Here is an 11,589-nt window from a genome sequence, read left to right on the forward strand (position 1 = left end):
GGCGTGCGTACCAAAACGCAAGCCGCGAATATTAGGTTAGCCTGTTAGGCATCTAAGTTGATGGCACAACAGTACTAACCATCTCCGCGCACACAACCGCAATTGTTAATTAAGTAAAGACCCACAAGAAAATCCTCAAACAAGTTTGGTCACCTTGGACTAGTAGAACACATTGGACGCAGTTTTGGCTTTCCAGATAACCGCAATCCAGAAAGTAACCGGACGACTACCGATGTCGCATTCTATGCTCAAGAAGCAATTCCTTCTCGGTTTAGAACAGTGTCAGGCAAAATACACACACATATCACACATAGCCTTGCGAGGCTACTGGTTGTGTAGCACCGGTTTAAAATAAGTGTTGCGAAAACTAGATTTACTCCGGTTTTTGAAAAATTTTGAAATCTACTTCAATTTTTTTTCAACTCAAAAACACGACGAAAGTCTGATATAACCTTGTGTTTTCGCGCCATCTGTGGTTCATTAGCGTTAAAATTATAAAATACGTTCCCTACCAGTATTCAGACTCCACTCAAAGTTGATTTACTCCGGTTTTTGTAAAAATTGAAATCTACTCTTCTACTCCGCTTGACTTTAAATCTATTTCGTTTTTTCACTCATGTTCTGCGCCTCTTATGACCGTTTTTTGGGTGTTCATCTATGGGTTTAAATAAAAAATTTAAAGTTAAGCAAACTCTCTCTGATAGAAATAAATTCGTTCATAAAAATTAGTAAATAAAGTAACTTCGTTATTTTTTTATATATATGGATGTAGAATTTGGTGGACGCAGAACTTTATTTAAGTTATTAAAAAATATATATAGACAGAAATTTATATAAAGCAGAAAAGGTTTAGGTCCTATTGCTTATTAAAAAAGGGTATATATACATATTCTACTCGGTACAGTTATCGCTCTTAGTACAAAACATCAATATACTGATTTTTTTTAGATCAGACTAAAACTACGCCCATTTTCCATATAACGGTAAATTTAAGAAATACGAAAACTGGCATTTCACTAACTAAGTACAAGTTGAATAAGGAAGGTCTGGAGGTCAACAAGGACAAGACGAAGTATCTCCTGTCATCAAACAAAAATTCAGCGCATTCACGTCACTGTTGACAGAAAATAGAGAATTTCGCTTAATTGAAAATCGGAATTAACACCGATATTAAAGTCAGCATCGAAATCCAACGCAGAATTACTCTTGCCAACAAGTACTACTTTGGACTGAGTAGGCAATTCAGGAGTAAAGTCCTCTCTCGACGTACGAAAAACACACTCTATAAGTCACTCATCATGCTTGTGCTGGTATATGGCGCAGAAGCATGGACAATGACAACAACCGATGAGGCGGCTCTACGAGTATTCGAGAGAAAGTTTTTGCGGACGATTTACGGGCCTGTAAACATTGGTGACGGCGAGTACAGAAGACGAGCTCATACAGCTCGAGCTTCACAATGACATGGACCTAGGCAGCGAATCAAAATACAGCGGCTCCGCTGGATTGGACATGTCGTTCAAATGCATACCGACGTTCCAGCTCTGAAAGTATTCAACTCGGAACCCGCTGGTGGTAGAAGAGGACGAGGGAGACCCCCACTGCGATGGAAAGACCAAGTGGAAAAGGACTTGGCTTTACTTGGCAATTCCAATTGGCGTCAGTTGGCACAGTTGTTTAACTCAGCCACAATCGCTTAGGCGGTTACAGCGCCAAATCAGAAGAAGAAGAAGAAAAAGTTGAAGGACGCTAATTTACCACAAGTTAATACTTACAACAATCTTTTAACAATAAATAAAATTATTGTAGATATTTGGAAAACGGGCTTGGCACCGCCCACTTATGACTTATGAAGTTTATCTCGGTAAGCGCTTTATCGAAGATGCATGTTATCGAAAATATTTGAAGTCGGTAAAAGTATCCATGCCTATAATGTAGTTTACAGATGTAGGCGACATTTTTTTTCAACGTTTTCTTTTTGATGCAGAAATGTCCCCAGAGTATCTAGATACATTTCTGCATCAAAAATAAAATTTTTAAAAATGAGCACCGCACAGTGGGCAAAAATGGAAACAATTCTAGCCACGCAGCAATTTAGATGGTGTATCCATTAAAGTTCGGCTACTCACTTTCAAAGGTCATATATTTTATGCTAGAAGTGCAGATAGTATGAAATTTGTAAAGGCTTATTTTTGCACCAGAAAACAAGTCATTAGTCTCAAAGACCCACAAACCCAATAACACTAGATTACAAGAACTCTGATATGTGGCACGCCGGGTATATGTATGTATAAAGTTCAGTTTTGCCCGAACTTATACCTTTTCAATTTTTTAAACTCCACCTGCCCCTTTCTAGCCACGCCCTTGCGCGGAGTGGCACTATAACATAACCTTTGGAACTCTCGCCCCCAAAGAGAAGTTAAAAACATGTTTTTTTTTATTATTATTAGCAACAATTTTATTGAATTCTGCATCCATTACTGCTAGTAAGTGAGTACTTCCATTTATCATAGTATTTCCCATTACCATTACATTACATTAATCATATTTTTGCTTACTCTTCATGACCATTTGCTTCTTTTTTTTTGCAATTTTTTCATACTTTCACAAATACATATGTATAATATGAATACATATGTGTATGTATGGGTATGTGTGTGTTTGTGTGTAACTTTTTAATTAAAACTTAGTATGCAGTTATAAAAAATTATAATTTTTCTATAGAATTGAATGCAAACTATTGGGTTTCTTGCTCTTTTTTGTAAATTTTCGGTAGTAAAGAATGAAAATTAATTACATATGTTTTTTTTTTTAATTCTTCCTGCATAAATTCTTGTTGGCAAATGTTTGTAAACAAGTATTAGCTTAAATAAAAATACTTCATGAGTTACTTTTAATGACTTTCGTTTATTTTATTATTATTATATTGTTTATTATTAATTGTTTGTATAATATAATATTTTTCATCGTAAATTTTTGCCTTCAATTCAAAGCATATATGTATGTTTGTATGTATGTAGTGTGTAAAATGTAAATACAAAGATTTTAATGTAAATGTAAATTTAAGTACTTACTTATAAATGAACCGCTTGCTTGAGACGGGACTTAATTTGCTTTCTTACTTTCGCAAATTTTACAATTTATATCAGACTTTAATGTTGAACGAAAGTGCACTACGAAAATAAAATTCATTTATATGTTTTTGAGTGTTGAAGATGTATGTATATTTGTATGTATACATTCAATCGTATATCATATTTGACTTTAGTTGTTGTAATTAAATAATTTTTAAATAAAAATTATTTTTAAATTTGTTAGTCGAACGGGAAGTAATTAAATTTTTCTGCATTACTTGCTGACATGATATTTTCCAAGAATTAAAGAAAAAAATATTGCACAATATTTTTTATACTCGCAGCAGATGATGCTTGCCTCCTCCTTCTGAATGCTTCACTTCTTTCGAAGCTAATATTTTTCTTATTTACATACACATTTTTTTGCTTCAATCTTTTTTGGTTTATTTTTATTTTATTTTCTTGCTTCAGCATGTTTAAATTTATTTAAGTTTAAATTAATATTTGATTACATAATAGAATTCATAATTTATTTAACATATTTTCGCATATTTTCTCTTTTTTCTTTAGATAATGCAATCACAGTTTTAATATTTTACTTTCTTTTTAATCATTTAGCTATTGTTTTTCTTGGTTTGCTTGTTTGGGATTTGTGTATACTTTTTTATGTTAATTTTAATTTATTTACTTGTGTGTGGTTTGGTTTGCTTTTCATTGCGTGTGTTTTGTTATGAAGTAAAACTGAAAATAAAAACAAAAAATAGTTTTACGAAAGAAAATTACTTTATCCTTCAAATCTTAAATTCATTTTTATATCCAAACACGCTGCGAAATGTCAAACTGTCTTGCTGATATCTCAAATGCAAACCTGCACTGCATTGACTTTCCATCTATTCAAATATCAACATTCACTTTAACCTTCCATTTATTCCTCCTCCTCGTAGCTTTTTGCAAACCATTCAAAATCCTTTCTTGGTATAGTTTCTAATTTTTGACATAAATTTCCTCTATGTTTCAAAAAATATGTGAGCCCACTTGAAGAGTCGACTACATTCTCATGTCATATTAGTCCCTTTCATCGCAATTTAGTACTGAACATATCATGTTTTTTACATTCACCTCGAGCTCCTACTTGCCCTCCCTGCTTCCCAAACTTGTTTATTACTTTTCTTCTTCTTTGACTTGTTTTCTTTTCGGCTAACTATTTTTGCTTTCTACAATCAACACGCGATGTGTTTTTCACACCTTTTCTTTTACACTTCCACACTTAATGCATACTTCTCTGAGTTTCCTCCTTCGCTTTTCTATTAGTATTTTCAAGCCTTGGCCAATTTGTTTTCCACTATCAGCAACAGCGTCAGGCTGAAATCATTTTTGCCAATCCAGCGGTATTACTTTTTCCAGGCGTTCAGGCCGGTATTCCACTATGAGGTTTATAACTTAGAACTTGGTGATTTCTAGGTACTTCCATAGATTTCGAAAATTGCCAACTTGACCTAAGTCTTATTCTCTCTGACCGTATCCTAATGCCGGTAATCAGTAAACAGTCTCTCTATTAGTGAGACTTTTCGTGGTGAACATCGATTTTGAGACAATTTGGTATGTACTCAGTAAGATGTCTCAGATCTCTAGTCTAGAAAAATGGATCTCTAATTTGTTAGCAGGCTCTGAGCAGGCCACAAAAAGAAAACTATGGAGAAAAAGATAATTGCTTGCTATTTTGCTCTAAAAACGAGAAAATAAAGCGAGGAAATACATATTTGTTTAACAACAATTTCAATAAAAAATAAGCCTCAATACTTCAATAAAAAAAACCTAAAAATCTATATATTTTTTTAACAAAAATATATAAAAATACAAATTAAAAAAAAAATATTTTTTTATAACAACCAAGTCTAAGATTGAATTAAAACAAGTACTTTTTAACAAAAAAAAAACCACTTCAATTCTCATATACAAATATATATATATATATATATATCGTGATCCAATGATCGGATCTAAACCAGATTAGTATGGGACCACCTCTGAGATACTACCTTTCCGATGCAAAAAGAATTATCGAAATCGGTTGACGTGGTCCAAAGTTATGCGGTAACATACATAAAAAAAAATATTCCGATGAACTGATAACCTGCCCCTTTTTTGGAAGTCGGTTAAAAGAAAAGAAAATCAAATTAAAAAATTCCGCTTAGTCGACGATCAGACACGAAAACTTTTGTTGCGGAAACTCGAAGCTTGTAGGTGAGAGAGCGACGAGGAAAGGGGACGGGTACCGAGTCGCCCGTACTCGGGAAACACGCTTTGTGCTCTCGATCTTCTGAGTAATTCAAGTTGGCGATTCACAGCTGACAACAACAATTGCGTACAAAAGAGTTTCTGTGTGTGAATGCAAAGGGCAACACCAAAAGAGAAATCGCCGATAATAAGAAACTCGCCGTGTTTGAACGCAGACTTAGTGCTTTGCTCACTCGGCCATTGCCGAGCACCGCGAGCAAGATGACATGTACTATGTAGACGCATGTACATATATCAGGTCGGAAAAATATCGATGAATCAAAAATTTTCCAATCGATGTATAAATAGTCGATGGATGTATCGATGCATCGATGCCAGAAGTGTTGCGAAGAGCAGTGGATGACTTAAATATTCTTTGCATTAATGCTAGACCTGTTAGCTTAAATGATTTTCAGCGCGGCGCTGTTGCTCAGAGGTCCACATTGCTATCTTTGGAATATTTAGTATTGCATGCGAATCCAATAATAATGTTTGAGCTGTATTTAAATATTTATTGTTTTGAGATTTTTTTTTATAAGTAAATTTTTTAAACTGTTTTTATATATATGCATGTATGAATGTAATTCTAATTACGTAATTAATTCCTGAGAAGTTTGTATTCGTATGCCTATTTCTTTATCCTATTTTCGGTTTTGTTTACTGTAGATACACTGAACTTTATTACATACATACATATTTTTGTCGGGTTATACATATCTTGTTTCAAAATTTACATTTGGGGGAGCTTAAAGGAGGTTTGGTAGAAAAAATTGTGCAACAAATTTCTTATGGCAATCCACAACTTGTTGGAGACTTGCATCGTGCTCTATTTTTGCCTCGGAAATTAAGTTAGCGGTCCACAGCTGATACTAACAATTGCGTACGAAAAGAGAATTGGCAAAATCTTCATGAAAAATTTGCCACGTGTAAACTCCGTCTTAGGTCAGGCAAATTTAAATATTAATTTTGTATAACCAAGCAACCCTATTATTCTATGTTCCTCCTAAACTATCATAAACCGAATTTTTCTTACCCTCGACCAAATTATGTAATAGAATTTACGCTCATTGAAGAATGGGATTTACGAATTAGTTTCATTATTTTGAGCAAGAAATATCAATTTTGTTTTTTTCCGAGATTGTTCGGCACTCTTTGTGTTTTATTTTTTTTTTTACTTTTTGCGTGTTCTTTCGGATATTTTGGAATTTTTTCATCGCTTTTCCGATTTTTTTCGTTTGCTATTTTTTCGGTATTTTTAGATTGCTTGGTGATTTTTCGGAAATGTTATAGGTTTTTCCGGTCTCATCGCGATTTTTTTAGTAACTTTAGGGAATTTTTTCAGACTCTTTGAACTTTATCAAGACTCTATTGGGACTCTACGTTCAGGGCATTTCGATATTTTTTTGAGTTTGAGATTCTGTCGGGACTGTACGTGTTTTATTGCTTGGTGTCTGTGGTTATTTTTTCGGGAATTTTCGGAAATTTTAGATTTTTCAGGCCTCTCGGGATTCTCTTTGCTTCGTTTCTCGGGTTTTTGTGGGAATTTTTTAGCGACTTTTTGGATTACAGCTTTTGTTGGGGACCTTTATATGTAATTTTTGGGGAATTTGGATTTTTTTTGTACAAAGCGGATTTTTCGAGAGTTTTAGTGTTTAAATTTTTTGTAGCTTGTGATATTTTCAGAAACTTTTAAGCTGTTTGGGAAATTTTCGAGATTCTTAATATTTTACACTTCGGGATTTTTAGAGATTTTTGGTAGTTTTTTATTTTTGGTTTTTTTTTTATACATATTTTAAAATCGGTTTTCTTGCTCAAAACAATAAAAGTCAATAGAAAACTAAAATTTTTGTATTATAAAATGCCTACTCTGGCATGGTCTCTACTTGAAACTACATACTTTCAAATGTTTTTCCACTGTCTACTATGAAAAGTTGAAAGCTTGAAATCCGAAAATATTTGTCACAGAAAATCGGAAAGTTCAGCTAAAGCTTCGAGATTTTCGCCCTTTTGGAACTCTCCGAGGTTTTTTCTTGCTTAAGAGAATGATCGTAAAATTTTCCCAATAAAAAAGGTTTTTGAAACTTCTTACTATTTCTTTTATGGAATTTTTGAGGTAAGAGTAGAACTCCACACTTAGCTTTTTAAGCGTTTTCGCTTTCAGCGCTTACACCGCAATATAAAACTTTTAGCTGTCTAAAGTACTGACCACCTAATTAGCGGTGAACGCTTGAAAAGCCTCCTAGAGTAGAACTCCACAAGTGCTTCATTCAACTACGAGATTTGTAAGCTGAATGGAAGACATTCAGCGCTTTTCAAGCTTTCAGTGGTTTTTAAGCTTTCAGCGCTGTATTTAGCTACGAGTTTTATTAGCTGAATTGAAAATTTTCAGACATTCAGCGTCTTTCAGCCATGCAGCGCTTTTTTCAGCTATAAGTTTTATAAGCTGAGTTGAACGCTGATGATATGATTTAAAAGCACTGAAAGTGTGAAAAGTTTTATTTTGAGATCTACTCTCAATATTTAGCTCTCAAAATTATAAAAAAAAGTAATTTCTTTTTGAAAATAATGTTTCAAACTGTATACAGTATGTGCTTAAAGTATTCCCCCTCTCCCACCCCTCTTACCTAAATTTTTGTTCAGTTGTGAATATTTGTAAGTACTATTGAAATTATGTTTTTGTTACACATACACTGTAAATGCAATGAGTTTTTGCTTCATCTTGCAATGAGTTTTGTCGTTTGCCCTGAGTTTGTGGTATCTATATTTATATTTATTTATTTTATACAGTATGTAATTTGTTTATTATGAAATTATATACATATGTATGTATGTGTTTTCGTGTGAATGCATTTGTCGGTTCGAAAAGAAAAAATACAAAAATTAAATTTTTATACAATTTTCGGCGCCATAAAATAATCTTGCCTTAGAGCATTGAGCTTTTATACGAAAACTTTTTAGCAATACTGGACATCCCGTTGTTTATATGTAAATTTTTTGTAATTTTTCGCAGCAGTTCAGAACTTTTGTCTATCGAAATTTATCTTTCAGCCATGTGTAACTCAAGTGCAGAAAATAATAAAAATTAAAAATTAAAATTTTCATGCACTTAAAAATATACTTTTTACTCTCATAAAAGAGGATAAGTGTAACCAAAAAAACCTAACTAGCATTCGCAATTCAAATTTTCTTACATTTTAATTTTACCTTTTTTGTTTTAACTAGCATTAATCTATTGAAAACCTCACACTAATGTCACACCGCCTTTGTAAGTTCCTTAACAAATTTCCATTACTTTATTTTAAGCGAAAAAAATTTGTACAATTTTGTTTTACATAAGCTTGCGCAAAATTTTTAATTACCTTGGAATTAATTTTAATTCTTATTTCGCTATTTGCTTTCTCCTCTTTTAATTATTTTCTTATTTGTTTTTCGCTTTTGTTTTTCTTTGCTATTAGCAAATATTACCTGAAATTTTGTACTAGTCATATTCCAAAAGTTTTTGTGTTCATTGCGTTTTTTTTGTTTTCATTCTTTCTTACTATTTCGTAGCGGTTTCTTCTTTTGCCAGCTCAAAAATGTTCACCGTGTGACCTTAGCGTTCAACTTAAAATATTTTGCCTTTCTATTTTTCCCCTCACCTGAAGAAACCAAAAAAATGCTACATTGTTTTTTTTCTGGTTTTTGTTTTAGAAAAATTCAAATGCTTTTACTTATTTCTTCACTTTGTACTATTTTAATTATAATAATGCTTAATTTCTTTTTTTTTTTTCTTGGAGTTTTCCATAAATTATTTACTTAATTTTTACCACTTGACTTACACACACACTGACTTTATTTAATTTTGCTTTACTTTTATTTTATTTTTTTAATAGCATTCAAAACACCGAATATTTTTCACATATTTTTGTTTCACTATTTTAAATTTTTCTTACATCCAACAACAATATTTGACGTATTTAACTGTTTTATGTTCTGAACTGTTTATGAAAAAATTTCTAGGCCTAAAATTTTGTATGGCTGTGGGTTTTAATTACACAGTATTTACGTGAATTCCACATGAATTTCGAGTAGAAAATTTTTTTTAGTAAAAACGTGTGTTTTTCTTATGTACAGGTGTCGCTTAAGTTTTATAGTATACATTCAGATTTACATGGTTCACCCCAAAGGTGTTTGCTTTAATTTTAATACTTTGCAGTTAGTTGCAGTTTTTTAGTAGAATTGTGGAGAAGAAATGCGCACGGAAGAATTTTGTTTTTTTCAGTGAAATTTTTTAATTACGAATGCCGAATTTCCACTAGGCATTGAAATGACAAAAATTTGGTCTCCTTTAAAAAAAATGTCATATGGAAATGAACTTAATGGCTATTTTTTGAACGTAATGACATGATTTTTTTCTTAATACCCAGCTTTGTCATTAAAATTTTTGCAATTTTAATGCCTAGTGGAAATCCAGCATAAGTTGTGTTGGATCATCTTTAAAATTCGTAAATTAGTTTTACTCTAGTACCAGCAAATTAAGTAATTTATCCTTGTAAAATCTGTCTATGAATTAAGTAGAAATGAAATGGCTTGTCATAAATTAAGAAACAGAAAATTCGACGTGTAATTTAATTTAGGGGTCTGTGCTTGAACGTATGAAACTAGCACTGGCATGCAAAATATTCGTCAATAAAATATTATAATGAATTACACCCTATAAAAAATATGCAAAATGAAGGAAAGGTAATATTACTATATTCCGTATATTTAGGGCACAACTCTAGTGGGTTTCTGACAATCGCCACCCAAGGTTTTTGAATTCTAAAATCAGCTATCGCCAATTTTGTTAGCGAAAAGTCTCTAGTTACATGCCTCACATACTGCCATATCTAGCATCTGCGACTTTTTCATGTTGCATACTTTTAGGCACCATGCTACTATTCATTTAAAATTTATTACCGATTGAAATTTTGCGTGGGGATTCCTAAAATCACACAGCTAGTCTTGCGAAATCAAGAAAGAAACATACGCGTATGTTAAAGACCTACTGGCATGTCTATGGAACTCATATGATTTTTGTGAAGTATGATCGTAATTTTGGAATCTAAAATAAAGCTGATGCCTGACATATTAGGCCCTCCGTAAACGTCTGAGGTTTCAAAGCTGTAATTAGATTCTAGAAATAGGTGGGCTTCACTTAAATTTGCCAAAACTATTTAAACGAATAAAAGCTCTGCCTAAAAATATGCAACGTCACCGGGTGCACACTAGGTCTCTCAGACACTAGGAGATATACTTTGAATTGCGATACGAAAAGCAAATCATTCGGATTCGCATACTTGGCACTATGAATTTGTATTAGTCCGTGCCGCCTTTCGAATCGCAATGCAGCGTAGACCCCCGGATTTCATACTGCATGTTTTAGGGCGCAGTCACGCAATGAACGATTGAGCGGCCTTAGGCTGGTAGTATTCTGAACATCGCCACGTTTCACTATCGTTTCTGAAATTCTGTAATTCAAAACTAGATTTGACTTGCCATGAAGTTAGCACAATCCTGGCGATATTAGATAAAGATAAACTAATGTTGCCTAATTTTTAAGCCCAATTGCTATTTATGTATAGATTTTTGGCGACTATAATTTAGCACAGCGAATGTTAAAGAATTTTTTTTTTTTAAATTCCTGAATTGGCTACTTTTCATTTGCTAGATTTTAATCGATATTAAAGTGATTTATCGAAATTCGTTATAGAAAAAGTAAAAATGCATTTCCTCAAAAGTTTTGGTTGAATTTTTTTTATTATTTTGATTGTGGGTATTTCCAGCAGGGTAGGAAAATGATGTATTGTGGAGCGATATTCCGATAATCATTATCACATTTGGTTTGGAATCAAACTTAAATTAAATTAGAATTAGTTACGTGGCAGATAACCCGCGGAGGGTTCACTTCTCGTTCTGCGTTATTGTGAACAAAAAAAAAATTATTTGAATTGTTAAACAAAAAAGTGTGACGGTTTTCATGCCCAATTAAGTGGGGAAAACCGAAATCTCGACCAGCTGCTAATGGAAACCAACAATTAAAAAATTAAATTTATTTCAGTATTTTCCAATGGCAAAAAAAATAATACCGCAGATGCCTCAAAATGTGCAAATTTTTCAGGGGAGGCAAAGTACATTCAATAAGTAGCAGCAGCAGGGTTGCAATTTTGTTTTTTTCTCCATTCGAGTGGTCTATGAATTGTAACTATTTTCTTGTTTA

The sequence above is a fragment of the Rhagoletis pomonella genome, unplaced genomic scaffold (assembly GCF_013731165.1).
Source record: "Rhagoletis pomonella isolate Grant_MI unplaced genomic scaffold, Rhpom_1.0 Rhpom_scaffold_00006, whole genome shotgun sequence".
In the NCBI taxonomy this organism is placed as follows: Eukaryota; Metazoa; Arthropoda; class Insecta; order Diptera; family Tephritidae; genus Rhagoletis; species Rhagoletis pomonella.